Source organism: Argopecten irradians, chromosome 5 (assembly GCF_041381155.1).
Source record: "Argopecten irradians isolate NY chromosome 5, Ai_NY, whole genome shotgun sequence".
In the NCBI taxonomy this organism is placed as follows: Eukaryota; Metazoa; Mollusca; class Bivalvia; order Pectinida; family Pectinidae; genus Argopecten; species Argopecten irradians.
Genome location: NC_091138.1, coordinates 20,713,764 through 20,740,358, shown reverse-complemented (window position 1 = coordinate 20,740,358; position 26,595 = coordinate 20,713,764). Strand labels below are relative to the sequence as shown.

The window sequence follows — 26,595 nt, the reverse complement described above, 5'->3', positions numbered from 1 at the left end:
TTACATAGATAACAAAGTAGACACATCAGTGTCATTGTAAGTCATGTTACCTTACATAGATAACAAAGTAGACACATCAGTGTCATTGTAAGTCATGTTACCTTACATAGATAACAAAGTAGACACATCAGTGTCATTGTAAGTCATGTTACCTTACATAGATAACAAAGTAGACACATCAGTGTCATTGTAAGTCATGTTACCTTACATAGATAACAAAGTAGACACATCAGTGTCATTGTAAGTCATGTTACCTTACATAGATAACAAAGTAGACACATCAGTGTCATTGTAAGTCATGTTACCTTACATAGATAACAAAGTAGGCACATCAGTGTCATTGTAAGTCATGTTACCTTACATAGATAACAAAGTAGACACATCAGTGTCATTGTAAGTCATGTTACCTTACATAGATAACAAAGTAGACACATCAGTGTCATTGTAAGTCATGTTACCTTACATAGATAACAAAGTAGACACATCAGTGTCATTGTAAGTCATGTTACCTTACATAGATAACAAAGTAGACACATCAGTGTCATTGTAAGTCATGTTACCTTACATAGATAACAAAGTAGACACATCAGTGTCATTGTAAGTCATGTTACCTTACATAGATAACAAAGTAGACACATCAGTGTCATTGTAAGTCATGTTACCTTACATAGATAACAAAGTAGACACATCAGTGTCATTGTAAGTCATGTTACCTTACATAGATAACAAAGTAGACACATCAGTGTCATTGTAAGTCATGTTACCTTACATAGATAACAAAGTAGACACATCAGTGTCATTGTAAGTCATGTTACCTTACATAGATAACAAAGTAGGCACATCAGTGTCATTGTAAGTCATGTTACCTTACATAGATAACAAAGTAGACACATCAGTGTCATTGTAAGTCATGTTACCTTACATAGATAACAAAGTAGACACATCAGTGTCATTGTAAGTCATGTTACCTTACATAGATAACAAAGTAGACACATCAGTGTCATTGTAAGTCATGTTACCTTACATAGATAACAAAGTAGACACATCAGTGTCATTGTAAGTCATGTTACCTTACATAGATAACAAAGTAGACACATCAGTGTCATTGTAAGTCATGTTACCTTACATAGATAACAAAGTAGACACATCAGTGTCATTGTAAGTCATGTTACCTTACATAGATAACAAAGTAGGCACATCAGTGTCATTGTAAGTCATGTTACCTTACATAGATAACAAAGTAGACACATCAGTGTCATTGTAAGTCAAACTGTTACCTTACATAGATAACAAAGTAGACACATCAGTGTCATTGTAAGTCAAACTGTTACCTTACATAGATAACAAAGTAGACACATCAGTGTCATTGTAAGTCATGTTACCTTACATAGATAACAAAGTAGAACATCAGTGTCATTGTAAGTCATGTTACCTTACATAGATAACAAAGTAGACACACATCAGTGTCATTGTAAGTCATGTTACCTTACATAGATAACAAAGTAGACACATCAGTGTCATTGTAAGTCATGTTACCTTACATAGATAACAAAGTAGACACATCAGTGTCATTGTAAGTCATGTTACCTTACATAGATAACAAAGTAGACACATCAGTGTCATTGTAAGTCAAACTGTTACCTTACAATAGATAACAAAGTAGACACATCAGTGTCATTGTAAGTCATGTTACCTTACATAGATAACAAAGTAGACACATCAGTGTCATTGTAAGTCATGTTACCTTACATAGATAACAAAGTAGACACATCAGTGTCATTGTAAGTCATGTTACCTTACATAGATAACAAAGTAGACACATCAGTGTCATTGTAAGTCAAACTGTTACCTTACATAGATAACAAAGTAGACACATCAGTGTCATTGTAAGTCATGTTACCTTACATAGATAACAAAGTAGACACATCAGTGTCATTGTAAGTCATGTTACCTTACATAGATAACAAAGTAGACACATCAGTGTCATTGTAAGTCATGTTACCTTACATAGATAACAAAGTAGACACATCAGTGTCATTGTAAGTCATGTTACCTTACATAGATAACAAAGTAGACACATCAGTGTCATTGTAAGTCATGTTACCTTACATAGATAACAAAGTAGACACATCAGTGTCATTGTAAGTCATGTTACCTTACATAGATAACAAAGTAGACACATCAGTGTCATTGTAAGTCATGTTACCTTACATAGATAACAAAGTAGACACATCAGTGTCATTGAGTAAGTCATGTTACCTTACATAGATAACAAAGTAGACAGTGACACATCAGTGTCATTGTAAGTCAAATCATGTTACCTTACATAGATAACAAAGTAGACACATCAGTGTCATTGTAAGTCATGTTACCTTACATAGATAACAAAGTAGACACATCAGTGTCATTGTAAGTTCATGTTACCTTACATAGATAACAAAGTAGTTTTCTAATTGAATTATTTTCTGAGTTTTTTAAATATAGATAAACAGGGAATTCGGCATCGTAGGTCACTGTTACCGGAAACTGGGCAAGTACCTCCTATTAAGCCGATTTGTCAAATTACCTATCCGAGTTCATATCAACCAAGTTCCACTGTATATAATTTATGTGAACTTTTTAAAACTTTTTGTTTATATTTGACATAAGTTTGTTTCAAGAAATCTGAATACTGAAATACTGAGTTTTTTTTTTGCCTGTTTAAATGCATGTATAAAAAGTATGAAAAGTTTTTTTTCAGTCATATTTATTAAAATTTCTTTAAAATTTTTATAACATACATATCATTTTCAGTTCTCAAGAGGCTGTTCAGTTTTAAAGATGTCTCAATCCTCATCGTGTTATTTGCTTTTCGCATTAACCAACAAAAAAATTATTGATACTCTGATATAAATAAATGTAAACTTAGTGAAAAATGTTTTACATTTGAGGTCTTAAATTTCTGTTTGCTGTAGACAAAAGAATGAAAGTGGGAAGATGGACAAAGCTGTGAAGGATACAATTATACGACTCAATAAACAGATAGAGCAGCTACGTTCTGAGAATAAAGGTTTAAAACAGGATCTAGAGCGAGATATGGCCAGTACAACAGGTAAAGTACTTAGAGCGAGATATGGCCAGTACAACAGGTAAAGTACTACTGGATTTTCTTGTACATGTTACATTTGGACTGAGGAGTTTGTCAGAATTGAAATCACATCATGGATCATCTGCTGTTTGATATGAAAGCCTATCCTGGCATCTGTTTCTTTCCAGATGATTTGGAAAGATGATGTCAATATTGTTTTTTTTTTTTTTATATTGCCTAAAAAGTGAGATGTCACACATTTATTGCATATCCACCTCATATCTAATGACTTCATCTGTGTAATATTTTTACATCAACCACTTTATAAGCTGGAGATGTTTTCATTGACTGTGCCATTCAAGAAATCATATCTGAACAATATTGGACTTGAAGATATTAAGGCAAATTGACTGATTGTACTGAAAATTTGGCAACATATTTTGACTTTAAAATTCTCCAAAATGCATGTTACTTGTAGGAATATGATAAGTTCTTGTAGGAATATGATAAGTTCTTGTAGGAATATGATATGTTCTTGTAGGAATATGATAAGTTCTTGTAGGAATATGATAAGTTCTTGTAGGAATATGATAAGTTCTTGTAGGAATATGATAAGTTCTTGTAGGAATATGATAAGTTCTTGTAGGAATATGATAAGTTCTTGTAGGAATATGATAAATAGTATTGAAGATCCTCTTTATGTATGGATCACCGTAGCAACAGTGGCCTCACATGTACAGAGGCTTTCGTGTGAAAATTTAAGTTTCTGTTTGTTGATCAAGCTCAAACTTCATACAGATCCTCATTACCAAAAATGTTTGAGTTTTTTAAGTCCGAAGATCTTTATTTGCTCAAAAAGAGAATCCTTGCTACAATGCTAATTGCAAGTGACTTATGTGACATTCTTGTATATGTAATACTTTGTATTTCAAAGCTATGTTTTAGAAAAAAATACTCTCCTCATTTCAGGTGATTATGAAGACATGGACAGAAGACAGCTTCTTGGTGCAATTAAAAAGTTAGAAAAGGTAAAGTATGGATTTTAAATTAGAACCTGCCAATATAAGACAGACTCGCCGGATATTTCTTTTTATTGTTTTACATATATGGATTGATATCAAGTTTTCATTTTCATCTTCAGAAATCAAAAAGGAGAGATGAGGATTACGATGATGATGATGATGAATCCTTGTACTCGGCTACATCAAAGAAAGATTTAAAGAAAGGTAGACTTCTAGACTACTAATTCACCTAGCATATTTGAAAAAATGTCAACAACACAAATTGTGAATGGAATAAATAAATCATCAATTTGTCAATAAAATGACAGAATGTAGGAATAATTATATCATGAAAGCAATGGTTCTATGTTTTATATCACATAATGAAAATGTATTGTGGTATTGATAATGTTTTTCCTAAAGATCAAAATAGCCATTCATTATCTTAATAAATGATGTTTACCTATGGTTAATGCTGTAGTTTTTGTGTTGCCTGCAACGCAAGTGCGACACATAGGTATCACTATGTCGGCGGTGTCATCAATGGTGTTGTCAAAACGGTTTCCGTGCGATAATTTATGTATTTATTGTCCGATTTCAACTAAAGTTGGTATGTTGCTGAATTGTTGCTTTATATAAATGAGATCTCAGATGATTGAGTTGGATAAAAAGTTACATTAAACAGACATTTTCTGGGTTTCCGTGCGATAACTTTAATATGTATTATCCTATTTTAACCAAATGTTGTATATTGATTGATATTAATGAGATCTAGGATAGGTTTTGATACTGGTCAAAATCCATGAATATTTGCAAGAGTAACAGGACTTTAAAATTATCAAAACAGACAATTTCTTGGTTACTGCTGAATAACTTGTGTATTTATTATGCGATCTCAACCAAATTATGTATATTGCTTTATAGTCAATAAGATCTCAGATGGGTTTGATACTGGTCAAAATCCGTCAAAATTTGCTCAAGAACTTACTGGACTTATAACTTCACTTAGTTATCAACAATATTTTCAACTTTATAACTATTTTTTGTGATATTTTAAACTGCGGTGAAAAAATTTGAAAACATATCCAAATATTAGCGTGTTGTCTGTAAATAAAAACATTGCTTTATCTTGTGGATGTAGGTAAAATCACCCTGAAGGGGAACCTGGAGGAACGCCTGGATCAGTTAGACAAGAGAGAGACGGAGTTGTTAGACACCATCAGTTAAACAGGCAGAGACGATTAAACGTCTTAAAGTCTACCGCAAACGCTGTGAGGAGAAGGAGTAAGTTACATTCTCTAATACATTATTACTCCTTAAAATTCACCATGTAACATCCCACATTATGTCTCCTTATACACTTCCATCACGATCATCATGTGTTACTAATTTTAGTCAGATGTAAAATTATTTTCATTGACTTAATTTTTCAGTAAAGACATAAAGGCTTTAGAAGAGGAGTTAGGAGGCAGCGGAGGAATGTCTCGCAGATCACCTACTCCACGAACGTTTGTATTCTAGTTTTATTGTTGGATCTCAATTAGTATGAAATCATCTTTAAAAAATAATTTGATCAAATCAAGGTCTACAAATTTTTATTGAAGTGTGTTTAATAGTTGGACCAGCAGTATCGTTATGGCTTCATCTGGTGAGGTTAACAAATTATAGTCTTTATATTTGCTAGAATCTCTTCCAATATGTAGGTGTACATCCATTGTCTTTGGTAAACTAGTTATATTACCTAAATGGTTTCATTTGAACTTTAGAAATTTGGACACCCCCTGAAGAGAACATCTCCAGTAAACATTATCCGTCATAGAGTATGACATGACCAAATTTGGCCAGAAACATCCTTGGGGGAGGCAGAAAAACTTGTATAAAATTCTGAGCACATGACATTATTCCACAAGATACTTTTAGAACAAAATGTAAAAAATGGCCAATTCAAGTTGGGTGAAACAAACATAAATTTTGGCTCTGACCATTTGGGGATCCATTCCCAGACACGTTGAAGTATAATGGGTCCATGGGTGTTTGTATTAAAATTATACTAATCAAAATCCTACATTGCACAATCAATTCCTCTGACCCATTTAAAGAGGAGTAAGTATCTTGCCAGAATAGGAAAAATAATTTTTATAATAAGACTTGTATGAGGATCTGCATGAGAACAGATATTCCATTTACAATTTCCATTGAACAATACAATAAATTTTCTCATGCCCGTATTCAGGGGAAACATTACCTATATGTGTTCCACCATGTAAAAAATTGATTATCACCATAGATACATTCCTTTCCAATGAATTAACTGTTTTTTAATTGAATGTCAGAGGAAACAAACACAACAATTTTAATTATCTTCCAGGTAATTATCCAAACAATGAATACATTCCATTATAATTCAGAAATCCAAAATTGTAACCAAATTTGAATTACAATCTACACAAATTTAAGGTGAAAACATTGAATCATTTTGACCCCCAGATGTCACAAAAGGTCAAATTGGATAAGTTTAAAATATGCAAAAATCAGGATCTATTTGGCTTGACCTAATCTAACCATGATTCCAAATTGCCATAAATGTTTAAAGTTGGAATTTAATAAAATCAAAAATTTGAAATTAAGAAACATTGATTCATTCCATTGTCAGCTTGAAATGTACACATTGTTGAAAAAATTTCCACAAAATTTTAGGTCAATTATTTGAGTTATTATTTTGGCACAATATTTTCCAATTTTAATGAAGTATTGCTTTGGTACATCAAATGTTATGACATTCTAAATAAAACAATTTTTGTTTGACGATTTCATGAGTTTCTGGCAACTTGTCAATGAACATTTTCCAAAACAATGTTCTTACATTCTAGTCCACAATAGCCAATTTAAATGATGTATTCCTAATTATAACAACATAAAATGATTACATTCCAAGGGTCATGGGTTCCACAATGAACACTTTAATCAAAAATTCCATGTTGTTTCAATATACCAATTAATTGTCACAATATTTGTATTTTTAGATTATTATTATGTGTCCATTAAAACAATGATACATTCCATGGGACACAAAATCATTGTTTCCATGGGTGTCCACATAATGAGAAATGATAAATTCCATGGGTCAATGTCCACAATCCTTATGAATATTTGCAAAAATTCTAGGGTTCATTCTTTTAAAACAGTACATTTATCAACATTTTTATGTAAAAAGCCATTCTCACTTCCAAACAACTTGATACATTCCAGTGTCCACAAACATAAGTCCAAATCATTCCATGTGTGTCCACAGTTTCTAATGATTTCAACCAAATTGTCCACAACATGATTCATTAACATTTGATAGGGGTCCACAACAATGATTCATTCCATGGGTAAAGTTATAAAAACGCTCATGATTCATACAGTTCTCATGGATTGTAACAAATTTACTTCCAGGGGTGAACAACAACTTGATACATTCCATGGTTGTGTCCAAAACTATAAATTATTTTCTCATATAATCCACAACAATGATACATTCCATGGGTGTCCACAACATTGATTTTCCAACTGGAAGACGAACATCTATTGACAGCGTGATGTCAGAGGATCGTCGAAGCAGAAAGAAGAGCACAGACTATTCACAAGATACTGCAGCACGCAAAATACAAAATGAATGGAAAAAGAAACAGTTGGAGAAAGAAGAGGTAAGGATATGGAGAGAGTATTTAGGTAGTTTGTCAGGCGACACGTCTAGGTGTAGACCATTATTATTCTATTGATCTACATTGACATCATCATCTTCCCTTATTGATAAGCATTTAATCGAGCTATCTAAATAAGAATAGGTGAAATCACTATTCAATTTTATAAAGATAGATAATCAAACATTTGAAGAAAGATAAAACATTTTTAACCGTGTAAGTAACATGTATGGATCTGACAATACATGTGTGAAGTTGATCAGTGCTCTGTGTTAGGTTGAGAATCTTTCTTTTATACATTGTATTTGTGTTCCTATTTCTATGGCTATATCACATCTTACAATCTGATGTAGTCCCTATAGATATTGTAATTCTTTGTACAGTGAAATGTTTAAATACTCAAATTAGATTTGATGACTTTATTTGTCTAGAAAAGAGAAACAACAATTTTTATCTACCACATTATCTGTAATAAGACTTGTATCAGGTCTTACTAATTGACTGTCTAAAAATGTAAGCTATGTCTAGTTGCAGCTACAGCTAGACTTTAAGCATATGAAATAGTGGCATTGTGATTTTTTAAAATACTCCTGCACCCCAACATTCCAAAAAAAGGTAAATTAAATAGGAGGCTATATCAGAAAGGATCTATTTGGCTTTCTAATCTATAAATTGATTCCAATTTTTGTTTATTCCATGTTTTAAAGTTGGAATTATAATAAAATAAAAATGAAATTAAGAAAGCCAATTCTGTTTGCTCAGCAATTGAATGTCAAAAAATCTGTTGAAGAAAAATTACCACAAACATTCTTAAGGTCAATTATCCGTATCTCTTTTAGCAAGAGAAAGCAGATTATGAAAGGAGGCTGAAGGCAGGTTTTATTTTGAAGTATTCTGCTTTAAGGGGTTTATTTTTATCATGACATTCTAATCCTGCACGGAATTGTTGCCTGACGTTTGCATGATGTTGTCTGGCTTTGTGTGCTTGGTGCTTGACATTTTGTGCATGTTGTCTTAGTCCACTAAAGCTGCCTATATTATTAGACTTATTTATTTATTTTTTGTCTAATATATAGTCTATATATTAGGCAAAATGTTTTTATTTTTTTAAGCCTAATATACTATAGGCAGGTTTAACGGACTAGATGTTGTGTGTGTGCTTGGTGTTACTTATCTGCACCAAACTAAGTGTTAATTACTTTCACTGACTTCTGTATTTTGGTTACGTAATTATTGAATATCAACAGTAAAAAATAGAAACCATCCAAGTAACTCATGTTACCGTTTACATGGTTTACACACAGTGCTCCTTGTTGGATAAAATAGGGTTGGCACAGACTTTTCATTTTCTAGTTAGCTCACCTGGCCCGAAGGGCCGGTGAGCTTATGTCATGGCGCGGCGTCCGTCGTCCGTCCTCCGTCCGTCAACATTTCCTTTAAATCGCTACTAGTCATAGAGTTCTGGATGGATTGTAACCAAATTTGGCCACAAACATCCTTGGGGGAAGGGGAACAGAACTTGTATAAATTTTGGCTCTGACCCCCCGGGGGCTGGAGGGGCGGGGTCCAATAGGGGAAATAGAGGTAAATCCTATAAATCGCTACTTGTCATAGAGTTCTGCATGGATTATAACCAAATTTGGCCAGAAACATCCTTGGGGGAAGGGGAACAGAACTTGTATAAATTTTGGCTCTGACCCCCCTCGGGGGCAGGAGGGGCGGGGCCCAATAGGGGAAATAGAGGTAAATCCTATAAATCGCTACTAGTCATAGAGTTCTGCATGGATTATAACCAAATTTGGCCAGAAACATCCTTGGGGGAAGGGAAACAGAACTTGTATAAATTTTGGCTCTGACCCCCCGGGGGCTGGAGGGGCGGGGCCCGATAAGGAAAATAGAGGTAAATTCTATAAATCGCTACTTGTCCTAGAGTTCTGCATGGATTGTAACCAAATTTGGCCAGACACATCCTTGGGGGAAGGGGAACAGAACTTGTATAAATTTTGGCTCTGACCCCCCTCGGGGGCAGGGGGGCGGGGCCCAATAGGGGAAATAGAGGTAAATCCTATAAATCGCTACTAGTCATAGAGTTCTGCATGGATTGTAACCAAATTTGGCCAGAAACATCCTTGGGGGAAGGGGAACGGAACTTGCATAAATTTTGGCTCTGACCCTCCGGGGGCAGGAGGGGAGGGGTCCAATAGGGGAAATAGAGGTAAATCCTATAAATCGCTACTTGTCATAGAGTTCTGCATGGATTGTAACCAAATTTGGCCAGAAACATCCTTGGGGGAAGGGAAACAGAACTTGTATAAATTTTGGCTCTGACCCCCCTCGGGGGCAGGAGGGGCGGGGCCCGATAAGGGAAATAGAGGTGAATCCTAAAAATCGCTACTTGTCCTAGAGTTCTGCATGGATTGTACCACCCAAATTTGACCAGAAACATTCTTGGGGTTAACAGAATTCGTATAAATTTTGGCTTTGACCCCCTGGAGCAGAAAAAGTGGGGCCCAATAAGGGAATTAGAGGTTAATATTCAAATTCCTTCAGAAAATAAACAATGAACTTGTATTCAGAACATTACTTGGCATTACAAACCAGGTGAGCGATACAGGCCCTCTGGGCCTCTTGTTTTAAAAAGTAGATTTGGATAGTATTATGTGCAATAATTACTTAATCAAAACAAAATACAGAAGTGTTTACTGCAATGATTTATATTCAAACCTGTTTTAGTGATAAAGTTGTTGAAGAGCTTTTCATGTGGGGATCACATTAGCTGTGTTCCTTAACAAAAATACAAATGTTATTTTGTTTCTGGATTAGAGGAGAGTGGAGGGAGAATGTGTTTGTTGCATGTAGAATATTTAAACAGAAAATTGCATGTTAATTGGAAAAGAAAATTAATCCACTAACACCTTACCTGCTTTTAATGCTGTTTTGATCTCAAGCATCTTTAGACAGCTCAAGTTTATGTAAACAGCTTTTATTTGATTATGATATTATAAGTGTGTTTGAATATTAAATCATAAATCTATGAGAGAGAAAAAAACAAACAACAAAACTGATTCAATTGATCACTTTGAAGACTTTAATCAAAAACAGGTAGATTGATGTCTAATTAATGTCACTATTTGTAACAAATATATGTGGGGTTCATCCTTTTAGATTAAAGATTGTTAATTGAAAGGTCTATCTTGTATTTTAGGCAGCTGAACGTCTCCAGGAAAAGCATGCCGTGAGAACAATAGAGAAAAGCTGGACAAACTACAGAACAACAAAGAAACAACGAGAGGCTGAACAAGCTGTAGGTACCATCTAGTCACAGCTGTAACTAAATGTTAGCGCACAGGAGGAATACTCCATGTAGAAGGATACTGTAAATTTATATTGACATGTATTAGATATGTGATTGGGATGCAGTGTTTAATGTAATGCTATTCCGTCTTTGCATATTAAAGAGAAATCTGCCCTTGTAGGTAGGTATTTATTGTGACATCAGAGATAAGTCTGTAATATGCAAATATTAAATACACTGTATAACCATTATAATCCTAAACCAGTAATCCCATCACTGGTCCAGATTATCGGCCTGATTAGGAGCAGCCACTATCATATGCAGCATAGCACATCTCTTGTATTTTCACACGAACTTTTTTATACACTTGAAAAGCTAGTAGATTTCCTTTATAAATGGCCTTTGTGATAATATACATACCTGTTATGCAAAATTCTCTACACTTTAATATTTAGCTAATGTGTTATGTCAGGCATGTTTCTGGCTACAGATGCTCTGAAACAATACCGGTACTATTACTATTATATGATAGAGGCACATGTTTCCAATGTACTATAACTACCTTTTGCATGTGGTGTAATTATACATTACACATATTTTGAAGTGAAAACTCCTACCATGCATGCCATGTTTCTCTGAATCAACACAGTAAGTATTTCTGTAGCCTAATGTGATTCTCTCGCTTTGTATGTACATTTCTGCACACTTCAAACTGCACACAGGAAAAAATCCAGAACTTCAGAGAGGAAAGAGCAGCAAAGAAAATCCAACGAGAGTGGCTTGTCCACAAAAAACGTCAGTACGATGAGGAACTAAACGAAGTAGGTATTTAAGGAACATGGCATTATGATGTAATTTCTGGTAATTCTGGCTATATGACCAGTATTAAACTATTTATATTGTATTTGCTGTAATTGGGCTCTTTAAAAATTATAATAAAAGTTATATCACTGTTACAAAACCTCAGTTGTCTACAACAATGATACATTCCATGGTGTCCACAACAAATGATACATTCCATGTCCACAAACAATGATTCATTCCATGGGTGTCCACAACAATGATTCATTCCATGGGTGTCCAAAACAATGATTCATTCCAATTGTTGGGCATGTGTCCCACAACAATGATGGGTGTCCACAACAATGATTCATTCCATGTGCACTGTCCATGATAACATTCCATGGGTGTCCACAACAATGATTTCATTCCATGGGTGATTCAAACCATTACATTCCATGTCCACAACAATGATACATTCCATGGGTGTCCACAACAATGATTCATTCCATGGGTGTCCACAACAATGATTCATTCCATGGGTGTCCACAACAATGATACATTCCATGGGTGTCCACAACAATGATACATTCCATGGGTGTCCACAACAATGATACATTCCATGGGTGTCCACAACAATGATACATTCCATGGGTGTCCACAACAATGATTACATTCCATGGGTGTCCACAACAATGATACATTCCATGAGTGTCCACAAAACAATGATACATTCCATGGGTGTCCACAACAATGATACATTCCATGGGTGTCCACAACCATACAATGATACATTCCATGGGTGTCCACAACAATGATACATTCCATGGTGTCCACAACAATGATACATTCCATGGGTGTCCACAACAATGATACATTCCATGGGTGTCCACAACAATGATACATTCCATGGTGTCCACAACAATGATACATTCCATGGGTGTCCACAACAATGATACATTCCATGGGTGTCATTCCACAACAACAATGATACATTCCATGGGTGTCCACAACAATGATACATTCCATGGGTGTCCACAACAATGATACATTCCATGGGTGTCCACAACAATGATACATTCCATGGGTGTCCACAACAATGATTCATTCCATGGGTGTCCACAACAATGATTCATTCCATGGGTGTCCACAACAATGATTCATTCCATGGGTGTCCACAACCAATGATACATTCCATGGGTGTCCACAACCATGATTCATTCCATGGGTGTCCACAACAATGATACATTCCATGGGTGTCCACAACAATGATACATTCCATGGGTGTCCACAACATTGATCATTCCATGGGTGTCCACAACAATGATACATTCCATGGGTGTCCACAACAATGATTCATTCCATGGTGTCCACAACAATGATTCATTCTATGGGTGTCCACAACAATGATACATTCCATGGGTGTCCACAACAATGATACATTCCATGGGTGTCCACAACAATGATTCATTCCATGGGTGTCCACAACAATGATTCATTCCATGGGTGTCCACAACAATGATTCATTCCATGGGTGTCCACAACAATGATACATTCCATGGGTGTCCACAACAATGATTCATTCCATGGGTGTCCACAACAATGATACATTCCATGGGTGTCCACAACAATGATTCATTCCATGGGTGTCCACAACAATGATTCATTCCATGGGTGTCCACAACAATGATACATTCCATGGGTGTCCACAACAATGATTCATTCCATGGGTGTCCACAACAATGATTCATTCCATGGGTGTCCACAACAATGATACATTCCATGGGTGTCCACAACAATGATTCATTCCATGGGTGTCCACAACAATGATTCATTCCATGGGTGTCCACAACCATGATTCATTCCATGGGTGTCCACAACAATGATACATTCCATGGGTGTCCACAACAATGATACATTCCATGGGTGTCCACAACAATGATTCATTCCATGGGTGTCCACAACAATGATACATTCCATGGGTGTCCACAACAATGATTCATTCCATGGGTGTCCACAACAATGATTCATTCCATGGGTGTCCACAACAATGATTCATTCCATGGGTGTCCACAACCATGATTCATTCCATGGGTGTCCACAACAATGATTCATTCCATGGGTGTCCACAACAATGATTCATTCCATGGGTGTCCACAACAATGATTCATTCCATGGGTGTCCACAACAATGATTCATTCCATGGGTGTCCACAACAATGATTCATTCCATGGGTGTCCACAACAATGATTCATTCCATGGGTGTCCACAACATGATCTTCATGGCAAACTGATTCATTCCATGGGTGTCCACAACAATGATACATTCCATGGGTGTCCACAACAATGATCATTCCATGGGTGTCCATTCCATGGGTGTCCACAACAATGATTCATTCCATGGGTGTCCACAACAATGATTCATTCCATGGGTGTCCACAACAATGATACATTCCATGGGTGTCCACAACAATGATACATTCCATGGGTGTCCACAACAATGATCATTCCATGGGTGTCCACAACAATGATTCATTCCATGGGTGTCCACAACAATGATACATTCCATGGGTGTCCACAACCATGATTCATTCCATGGGTGTCCACAACCATGATTCATTCCATGGGTGTCCACAACAATGATACATTCCATGGGTGTCCACAACAATGATTCATTCCATGGGTGTCCACAACAATGATTCATTCCATGGGTGTCCACAACAATGATACATTCCATGGGTGTCCACAACAATGATACATTCCATGGGTGTCCACAACAATGATACATTCCATGGGTGTCCACAACAATGATACATTCCATGGGTGTCCACAACAATGATTCATTCCATGGGTGTCCACAACAATGATTCATTCCATGGGTGTCCACAACAATGATACATTCCATGGGTGTCCACAACAATGATACATTCCATGGGTGTCCACAACAATGATACATTCCATGGGTGTCCACAACAATGATACATTCCATGGGTGTCCACAACAATGATACATTCCATGGGTGTCCACAACAATGATACATTCCATGGGTGTCCACAACAATGATACATTCCATGGGTGTCCACAACAATGATACATTCCATGGGTGTCCACAACAATGATACATTCCATGGGTGTCCACAACAATGATACATTCCATGGGTGTCCACAACAATGATACATTCCATGGGTGTCCACAAACAATGATACATTCCATGGGTGTCCACAACAATGATACATTCCATGGGTGTCCACAACAATGATACATTCATGGGTGTCCACAACAATGATACATTCCATGGGTGTCCACAACAATGATTCATTCCATGGGTGTCCACAACAATGATTCATTCCATGGGTGTCCACAACAATGATACATTCCATGGGTGTCCACAACAATGATTCATTCCATGGGTGTCCACAACAATGATACATTCCATGGGTGTCCACAACAATGATACATTCCATGGGTGTCCACAACAATGATACATTCTATGGGTGTCCACAACAATGATTCATTTCATGGGTGTCCACAACAATGATACATTCCATGGGTGTCCACAACAATGATTGAATTATTGCATCCTTCTTGACTTGCTTACTAAAATTTGGCTGCTCCACCGTCGACAGAGCATAAATGATATTCATCACTTGAACAATAATTGGTGTTTAATTGTGTATATGTATGTCTAATTTACACAAAAAATAATATAAAATAATTTATTTTATCTTTGGTGCATGCGCAATAAGTACTTCATTCTATATAGGATATACATGTATCGACATGGAATTTTTTTGGGATGCAAGTAATTATTTTTTCTAATTTAAACTTGAAGTAAAGTTAGAAGCTCAAACTTTTCAATGGTGGTAATGGGGTAAAATAAGTAACTTTTGCAACTGAAGAAAAACATTAAGTATTCTGCTCCTGTTTTTTAAAGTGAAAAAATACCATTCGTAATCGGTGGAGCATCTTTACAGCCGTGCTACCCCAACTGAGAATGACACGTGTATATAAACCCCTATCGCTCTATCGCTGACTTGTATCAATGTATTGAATGAGTGTAGTACTGTAGCCGTGTTATTTATAGACTGGAGTGTACTGTCACCAAATCCACAGGTAAATTGGTACTGGATGCTACGCTCTGGCCTCTCATCCAGCTTAATGAAACTGAGGCTAGTTAGCTTAACCGATCTATATATCATCAACAATGTGTCTGTATCTACTTAAAAACAAAACAAATATTCTTCAAATTGCATCAACATTCACTTGACTAGTATGTCTTTACTTTAGATATTTTAACAAATTTTCATATTTCTAGTAAAATTGCATATGAAACTCCTTATAGATCTAATAATGCTCATTACGTAGGGAACCGCCATGTGTCCCGGCTGCAGGCCGTGTGCAAAAAGTCAAAACAGACGCGGGATTTATAAGATGGGTTCTAAACTGTCCTATAGGATTTTCAATAAGTGGTTTGTAATATGATTACAGCAAAACTAACCTGCTACAAGGTTAGTGGCATTTTTAGGTCATCTGACCCTTCTGGTCAGGATGACCTATTGTCATCATGCACCATCCGTCGTCGTGCGCCGTCCGCCGTGCGCGGTCCGCCGTCCGTAAACTTTTCATTCAAACGACTTCTTCTCAATAACAGGAAGGCCCAGGGTACTCATATTTGGCCTGTAGGTTGCTGGGATGGAGGGCTACCAAGTTTGTTCAAATGAATGACCTTGACCTTCATGCAAGGTCATAGGGGTAAAAAAGGCTAAAATCTTTTAACAACTTCTTCTTAGAACCAGAAGGTCCAGGGTACTGATATTGGACATGTAGTATGCTGGGAGGAAGGGCTACAAAGTTTGTTCAAATGAATGACCTTGACCTTCATTCAAGGTCACAGGGGTCAAATAGGCTAAAATCTTTAAATGACTTCTACTCAAGAACCAGAAGGCCAAGGGTACTGATATTTGGCCTGTAGGATGCTGGGATGAAGGGCTACCAAGTTTGTTCAAATAAATGACCTTGACCTTCATTCAAGGTCACAGGGGTCAAATACGTTAAAATCCTTTAAACAATTTCTTGTGAATAACTAAGAGGCCTAGAGACCTGATATTAGGCTTGTGGCATGCTGGGATGAAGGGCTACCAAGTTTGTTCAAATAAATGACCTTGACCTTCATTCAAGGTCACGGGGGTCAAATAGGCTAAAATCTTTAAACGTCTTCTTCTCAAGAACCAGAAGGCCCAGGGTACTGATATTGGGCCTGTGACATGCTGGGTTGAAGGGCTACCAAGTTTGTTCAAATGAATGACCTTAATATTCATTCAAGGTCACAGGGGTCAAAAAGGCTAAAATCTTTTAACGACTTCTTCTCAAGAAAAAGACGGCCAAGGGTACTGATATTGAGCCCCTAGGATGCTGGGATGAAAGGCTACCAAGTTTGTTTAAATAAATGACCTTGACCTTCATTCAAGGTCACAGGGGTCAAATAGGCTATAATCATTTAAACAACATCTTATGAATAATGAAGAGGTTTAGAGACCTGATATTAGGCCTATGGCATGCTGGGATGAAGGGCTACCAAGTCTGTTCAAATGAATGACCTTGACCTTCACTCAAGGTCATGGGGGTCAAATAGGGTAAAATCTTTAAATGACTTCTTCTCAAGAACCAGAAGGCCCAGGGTACTGATAATGGGCATGTAAAATGCTGGGAGGAAGGCTACGAAGTTTGTTCAAATGAATGACCTTGACCTTCATTCAAGGTCACAGGGGTCAAATAGGCTAAAATCTTTAAACAACTTATTCTCAAGAACTAAATGGCCCAGGATACTCATATTGGGCCTGCAGCATGCTGGGATGGAGGGCTTCCAAGTTTGTTCAAACCTTGACCTTCATACAAGGTCACAGAGGTAAAAAAGGTTAAAATCTTTTAAACGACTTCTTGAGAATAACTAGGAGGCCTAGAGACCTGATGTTGGGCCTTTGACATGCTTGGATGAAGGGCTATCAAATTTGTTCAAATGAATGACCTTGATCTTCCTTCAAGGTCATAGGGGTCAAAAAGGCTAAAATCTTTAAACAACTTCTTCTCAAGACCCAGAAGGCCCGTGGTACTGATATTGGGCCTGTAGCATGCTGGGATGAAAGGCTACCAAGTTTGTTCAAATGAATGACCTTGACCTTCATTCAAGGTCACAGGGGTCAAATAGGCTAAAATCTTTAAATGACTTCTTCTTAAGAACCAGAAGGCCAAGGGTACTGATATTGGGTCTGTAGCATGCTTGGATGAAGGGCTATTAAGTTTATTCAAATGAATGACCTTGACCTTCAATAAAGGTCACGGGCGGCAAATAGGCTTAAATCTTTAAATGACTTCTTCTCAAGAACCAGAAGGCCCAGGGTACTGATATTGGGCATGTAGCATGCTGGGATGAAAGGCTATACATTTTGTTCAAATGAATTACCTTGACCTTCAATCAAGGTCACAGGGGTCAAATAGGCTAAAATCTTTAAACGACTATGTTGTATTGTACTAATAGTCAGATGACCGTTAAGGCCCATGGGCCTCTTTTTAACCGTACTTTTATTTATAATTAGCCATCATTTTGGATCTGATTACCTACAAAATGAAGTGAGTTCACTCACAATGTGATTATTGCAAGCCAACGTATGTGCTATCCGATTGCTCTCAAACACACTAATAACTGAATATTGTGGCAATTTTAAGTAACTAGATTATAATATTTTCAAATAGTTCTGATAACTATTCATGTGTAATATCTCCAGACATTGACATGTATACGCACTGTGTACGACGGACCGCCAATGTTTTTGACATGTTCTGCAAGATATTTCACTTTTTCAGAATATTACGGTGGCCAATTAAAGAAAGCAATCACAATGCAATTATATTATGTTATTTCTTCTAAATACATCACTTCTTTGTGCAAATTGTCAATCATTTATTGTAAATGTTTTTGCAATGAAATTACCACCTTTCTAACATTGAATTTGTGGTTCCCTGGAAAATATATACCGATAGTAGATTTTGAATTTGTGGTTCCCTGGAAAATATATACCGATAGTAGATTTTTTTAAGCCGTAAGAATAAATACATGTGCAAAGTACACTGGTGTGTAATTTACACAAGTTTTTACAGTATTTGTAGCAATAACGATTGTGTTTGGTACATCTAATAAAGCCAGAGCGCCCGCTATTTACCTGTGGATTGGCGACAGTACTCGAGTCTATAAATAATTATAACTAGCTACACTCATTCATCGATACAAGTCAGCAGTAGAGCGTTAGGGGTTTATATACACGCGTCGTTCTCAGTTGGGGTAGCACGGCTGTAAAGTTTGTTCCTCTTTTGTGGTTACGTTTTTATAATAGTCTTTTAAATTGAATAGTTCACTGTTGTGTTTCACAATGGACCATTAATATGTTTGGCCAACAAATTATTGCTAGTGTGTAGAATTTGTTCTAAATTAAACTTAAAATGATTGTGGGTTTTAGAATGGAATATGATGATGAAGACGACTATGAGCTGTCATCTTCCGGGCGGCCAAGTTCAGGAAGTTATGGAAACCGACCTAACTCCATGGACCGGATACGACCAGGATCAGGGGAGAGAATCCGTCCAGGGACTGGGGAGAGGATACGACCTGGCTCTGGGGAACGAGTGCGACCAAGCTCTGGAAGTAGGCCAGGCTCAGGTAAATTTGGTCTCTGGTCAAACATTGAATTGTAATGAAATTATACAGGATAGTGTCAATCGGTAATAAGATCTAACATATAGTGAAAGGGCTACATGTATTAAATAGGCACAATATTTCATAGCTAATTTTTTTTCCTTTCATTTACAGCAATTTCTAGAGGAAGTATATCATCTAAGGTAAGTACATCTGTCAACAGTTCTCTGGTAGTTTATTGTTTACTGGTAGTTAATTGATATCTGGTAGTTAATTGTTTACAGGTAGTTAATTGTTTACAGGTAGTTAATTATTTACTGGTAGTTAATTGTTTACTGGTAGTTAATTGTTTACTGGTAGTTAATTGATATCTGGTAGTTAATTGTTTACTGGTAGTTAATTGTTTACTGGTAGTTAATTGATATCTGGTAGTTAATTGTTTACTGGTAGTTAATTGTTTACTGGTAGTTAATTGATATCTGGTAGTTAATTGGTATCTGATAGTTAATTGGTATCTGGTAGTTAATTGGTATCTGTTAGTTAATTGGTATCTGGTAGTTAATTGTTTACTGGTAGTTAATTGATATTTGATAGTTAATTGGTATCTGATAGTTAATTGTTTACTGGTAGTTAATTGGTATCTGATAGTTAATTGGTATCTGGTAGTTAATTGTTTACTGGTAGTTAATTGGTATCTGATAGTTGATTGGTATCTGGTAGTTAATTGTTTACTGGTAGTTAATTGGTATCTGATAGTTAATTGGTATCTGGTAGTTAATTGTTTACTGGTAGTTAATTGATATTTGATAGTTAATTGGTATCTGGTAGTTAATTGTTTACTGGTAGTTAATTGGTATCTGATAGTTAATTGGTATCTGGTAGTTAATTGTTTACTGGTAGTTAATTGTTTACTGGTAGTTAATTGGTATCTGATAGTTAATTGGTATCTGTTAGTTAATTGGTATCTGGTAGTTAATTGTTTACTGGTAGTTAATTGATATTTGATAGTTAATTGGTATCTGATAGTTAATTGGTATTTGGTAGTTAATTGGTATCTGGTAGTTAATTGGTATCTGATAGTTAATTGGTATCTGGTAGTTAATTGGTATCTGATAGTTAATTGGTATCTGATAGTTAATTGTTATATGATAGTTAATTGGTATCTGATAGTTAATTGGTATCTGGTAGTTAATTGGTATCTGGTAGTTAATTGGTATCTGATAGTTAATTGGTATCTGGTAGTTAATTGGTATCTGGTAGTTAATTGGTATCTGTAGTTAATTGGTTATCTGGTAGTTAATTGGTATCTGGTAGTTAATTGGTATCTGGTAGTTAATTGGCATCTGATAGTTAATTGGTATCTGGTAGTTAATTGGTATCTGATAGTTAATTGGTATCTGGTAGTTAATTGGTATCTGATAGTTAATTGGTATTGATAGTTAATTGGTATCTGGTAGTTAATTGGTATCTGATAGTTAATTGGTATCTGGTAGTTAATTGGTATCTGGTAGTTAATTGGTATCTGGTAGTTAATTGGTATCTGGTAGTTAATTGTTTATCTGGTAGTTAATTGGTATCTGATAGTTAATTGGTATCTGGTAGTTAATTGTTTACTGGTAGTTAATTGGTATCTGATAGTTAATTGGTATCTGGTAGTTAATTGTTTACTGGTAGTTAATTGGTATCTGATAGTTAATTGGTATCTGGTAGTTAATTGTTTACTGGTAGTTAATTGGTATCTGATAGTTAATTGGTATCTGGTAGTTAATTGTTTACTGGTAGTTAATTGGTATCTGATAGTTAATTGGTATCTGGTAGTTAATTGTTTACTGGTAGTTAATTGGTATTACTGATAGTTAATTGGTATCTGATAGTTAATTGTTTACTGGTAGTTAATTGGTATACTGGTAGTTAATTGGTATCTGATAGTTAATTGATATTGTATGTTAATTGGTATCTGTAGTTATTTCGGTAGTTAATTGGTATTTGGTAGTTAATTGGTATCTGATAGTTAATTGGTATTGGAGTTAATTGGTATCTGTTAATTGGTATCTGATAGTTAATTGGTATTATCTGATAGTTAATTGGTATCTGATAGTTAATTGGTATCTGGTAGTCAATTGGTATCTGATAGTTAATTGGTATCTGGTAGTTAATTGTTATATGATAGTTAATTGGTATCTGATAGTTAATTGGTATCTGGTAGTTAATTGGTATCTGATAGTTAATTGGTAGCTGGTAGTTAATTGGTAATTAATTGGTATCTGATAGTTTATTGGTATTTGGTAGTTAATTGGCATCTGATAGTTAATTGGTATATGGTAGTTAATTGGTATCTGATAGTTAATTGGTATCTGGTAGTTAATTGGTAATTAATTGGTATCTGATAGTTTATTGGTATTTGATAGTTGATTGGTATCTGGTAGTTAATTGGTATCCGATAGTTAATTGGTATCTGGTAGTTAATTGGTATTGTAGTTAATTGGTATCTGGTAGTTAATTGTTTACTGGTAGTTAATTGTTTACTGGTAGTTAATTGATATTTGATAGTTAATTGGTATCTGATAGTTAATTGTTTACTGGTAGTTAATTGGTATCTGATAGTTAATTGGTATCTGGTAGTTAATTGTTTACTGGTAGTTAATTGGTATCTGATAGTTGATTGGTATCTGGTAGTTAATTGTTTACTGGTAGTTAATTGGTATCTGATAGTTAATTGGTATCTGGTAGTTAATTGTTTACTGGTAGTTAATTGATATTTGATAGTTAATTGGTATCTGGTAGTTAATTGTTTACTGGTAGTTAATTGGTATCTGATAGTTAATTGGTATCTGGTAGTTAATTGTTTACTGGTAGTTAATTGTTTACTGGTAGTTAATTGGTATCTGATAGTTAATTGGTATCTGGTAGTTAATTGGTATTGGTATCTGAGTAGTTAATTGTTTACTGGTAGTTAATTGATATTTGATAGTTAATTGGTATCTGGTAGTTAATTGGTATTTGGTAGTTAATTGGTATCTGGTAGTCAATTGGTATCTGGTAGTTAATTGTTTACTGGTAGTTAATTGTTATATGATAGTTAATTGGTATCTGATAGTTAATTGGTATCTGTAAGTTAATTGGTATCTGGTAGTTAATTGGTATCTGGTAATTAATTGGTATCTGGTAGTTAATTGGTATCTGTTAGTTAATTGGTATCTGATAGTTAATTGGTTTCGGGTAGTTAATTGGTATCTGGTAGTTAATTGGTATCTGGTTGTTAATTGGCATCTGATAGTTAATTGGTATCTGGTAGTTAATTGGCATCTGATAGTTAATTGGTATATGGTAGTTAATTGGTATCTGATAGTTAATTGGTAGCTGGTAGTTAATTGGTAATTAATTGGTATCTGATAGTTTATTGGTATTTGATAGTTGATTGGTATCTGGTAGTTAATTGGTATCCGATAGTTAATTGGTATCTGGTAGTTAATTGGTATCTGGTAGTTAATTGGTATCTGATAGTTAATTGGTATCTGATAGTTAATTGGTATCTGGTAGTTAATTGGTATCTGATAGTTAATTGGTATCTGGTAGTTAATTGGTATCTGGTAGTTAATTGGTATCTGATAGTTAATTGGTATCTGGTAGTTAATTGGTATCTGGTAGTTAATTGGTATCTGATAGTTAATTGGTATCTGATAGTTAATTGGTATCTGATAGTTAATTGGTATCTGATAGTTAATTGGTATCTGGTAGTTAAATGGCATCTGATAGTTAATTGGTATTTGATAGTTAATTGGTATCTGGTAGTTAATTGGTATCTGATATTCATGGATTGTCTGTTGTTATTAATAACTATTAGAAAAGCAACAGTTGTCTGAGATATTCAATGGTTACGTAAAGTATAGGTTTCTGCATTCAGGAACTGCATTGTATTCAAAATTAATATAGTTTATAAATGCATGTTGATGTACATTATTTCACCAGGCTCATGGACAGTATTGTCTGTTTTATTTTACAGCGAAGTTTTACTGGTAGTATTGGTAGGACTAATGGTCTTCACCAGAGGATGTCTGACCACGAGGATGACCGCCAACACACAACTGGTAGGACCACTCCCACTGGCAGATTACCGTACCAACGCGCATCAGATTACGATGACGATGATGACATAGAATTTTAGCATCATCGCTTGTTAAAGTTTAAGGACTTTTCTGGGTTTGAAAGCTGGTATAAAAGACACTAAAGACATTCCTGGATCTGATCGTTTAGCAAAAGAATATTCAAGAATTTAGTTTTAGTAGAGAAACTTCCAACCAAATATGAACTTTAGCAAAATGGCTTTTTTGTAAATTATTTTATAATTTTATTTTAACCCTTAATTTATGAGGATGGCAATTCTGATAATAGTTTATTGTATAAACTAAGTCATATAAGGATGTAGGCCGTTATTTAGGTGATGGTTCTCACGATCTCATCCTCTCATCCTCTTTTCCGTCCTTTCTACATTTTCTCCAGTCTGTGATATTTCCATTTTACATGTATTTATTTTATGTCTAACTATTTACTTAGTAAAATGTCTATTTAATGTTGTATTAAGTTAGCATAAATATTGAGACTTCTTGAAGCTTAGTTGGATAGATTCAAAACATAAAATTTGCTCATGTTGAAGTTACTTTATTATTTAATCTTGTTTCAGTTTATGGGCTATTTTTAGAAAAGTGCTTCTATTTACCTGGTACACTATGCTAATTCTTCATCAGTAGGATTTTGATGGGCATGTATCTAAAGAAACTAGTAGGAATTGATCAAGATGTTTTATGTTTATCCATTATCATCGCCTTTCACAGAAATGTAGCTGGTATAAATAGATAACACTAACTTGTGGTTTTACCATATCTCATGTTTATAACTATATCTGAACAAGCTTCAATCACAAAGGAAATTGTAACCCGCTGTCAATAACCAATACCAATTCAGCTTCAAATCTTTCTCACGCTTTATAAAATCTACGGTAAGATGATTGAATTTTTGAAATTACTCTGTAACTTGTACATTTTTAATGATAACTTCATATTTGAATATGGTTGGATTTAGTTTGACATTGTTTCTGACATCAATTCATAATTTTAGATGATATGTAAACTAATACAAGGTAGGGGGAGTATTTGGAGGACGTTATGTGAAAAAGATATTTCTATTTCAAAGAAAGTTTTTTAATTGTTTGGCATAATGTTGATTGTAGAAATAGACCAATTTGTAATTTTGTAGTAAGCCTTGTGTAAGTAGCTAACAGTTCTCCAATTAGTGTAGATGTTGGGAATAAATATTGTTTGAGTAATAACAGGGAACCATCAACAGGGAGCTGTCTGATACTCCAATCTGTTGATTTTTGTGAATCTTGGAATTGACTGATGACACAATGTTATTCTATGGAATTTCATGAGTGACTTTTTAACATCTGTAGAATTTCTTACAAGCACTCTGCCTCTATATAGATGTTGTGATACTTTTTGTAAGACTAGTTACATTTATCCAGTGCAGGGCTATTTTGGTTTATACATTAAGGATACGTTTAAGACAAGAAAGCTTTCAATGGAAACGTTTATGATAATAAGAACGTGTGATCCGATTACATGACAGAATACATTATAAAGCAAGACGATGAGAGACTGATGCTGTATAACTGTGTTTCCTGTTTAGTGATTGTCAGGTCTTGAATTTCCCAATTATTGACTAAAGATTTTGTCATTAATATGGATATCTGTCTCAAAACTATTAAGTTTATCAATTTTAACTGTTCATGGTTGTTACACCAGTTCAATATTCACTAAATCTTATGTACAGTGTATATAAAATATTGATACAAACAGAATTGCTACTTCTTTGTCCCATTGTTCAATTAACATTAAATTGTCCCTACTTCATCAAAAATCATATAATGTATTAAAATAAAATACCCAAGAAACAACACTCATCTTTTACCTCGCTTTCACTTGTTTAGCAAGCAATTCATCATGAAATTCATATAACTTTTTATATTTATGCATCAAATTTTTTTCCTCACTGCTGGTTAACATTAAACTTGACCGTCCAGCTAATTACATTATAACAAAAAATTACACTGTATGTAGTAATGTATTTCTGTTATATAGATTCCATTGGTAGGGATTAGCAATATTAATTAGCCCAGTTAAATTGATGAGTTCTAATTAATACAAATTGATTGAAGACAACAGTTTTGATTTTTCTTTGTACATTTTAAGACACTGTAACATTGTTTTTAGGGTAATACAATATGCTCATTGTAAGATCTTAAATCTCAACTTATATAATGATTATGACATTTTTCTAAAATATATTTTCTGAATGTTAAATAAAACTCCTAATAAATTTTTATATCTGAAATTGTTTTTGTTTATTCTTTGGTGACCTTACAGCTGTAGTTATGTGAGAAACAGATTGGGCTGTTGTATCTTTTATTATGACATCATTCCCAAATTGTTTATCATTACATACATTTACGGTATATAGAAGTCATCATTTCATATGATGTTATGAAAGGAGTCTTGAGAATTTTTTCTTACCCCCTGCAACAAAGTTAAGGGGGGGCGGGAGGGTATACTGGAAATTGGAATTGGATTGCCCGTCTGTCTGTAGACATATTTTTGTCCGGCGAACTCCTCCTACACAGAACCCTGACATAAAGGGGAGTTGAGTAAGCTATATCAGGTTCTGCAATGTCTCCTTTTAATGGAGTTACTACTGAATTTGTGCTGCGGGAAGTATTAGTCGGCCACTCTAGCAATAGTTCTAGTTGCATTTGTGAGCCTTTAACATCTCATATGAAATTCACACAAATTTAAGATACTTTTTATCATATAAGTAAACAACCTTCATTTCGAAGAATTTCAAAATGTGTTGCATAAATCCAGTGGATGCTGCTGTTTTGTCATGCTGTCCTTGAATCCTGTCACAAATGACATAGTTTACTGATGTCACAATGAATTTCTATATTGGTCGGTATACAGAGTTATATTGAGGTTTTACATTACATTTGTATATACATATTGCATGGGTGAAGTCGCTGGATATC

General features: G+C 34.9%; 1 pseudogene; it reads left to right on the top strand.

The window, feature by feature from the left end:
* Window positions 1-1,580: 1,580 nt before the first annotated feature.
* On the top strand, window positions 1,581-25,907 carry LOC138324315 (uncharacterized; annotated as a pseudogene).
* Window positions 25,908-26,595: the final 688 nt, after the last annotated feature.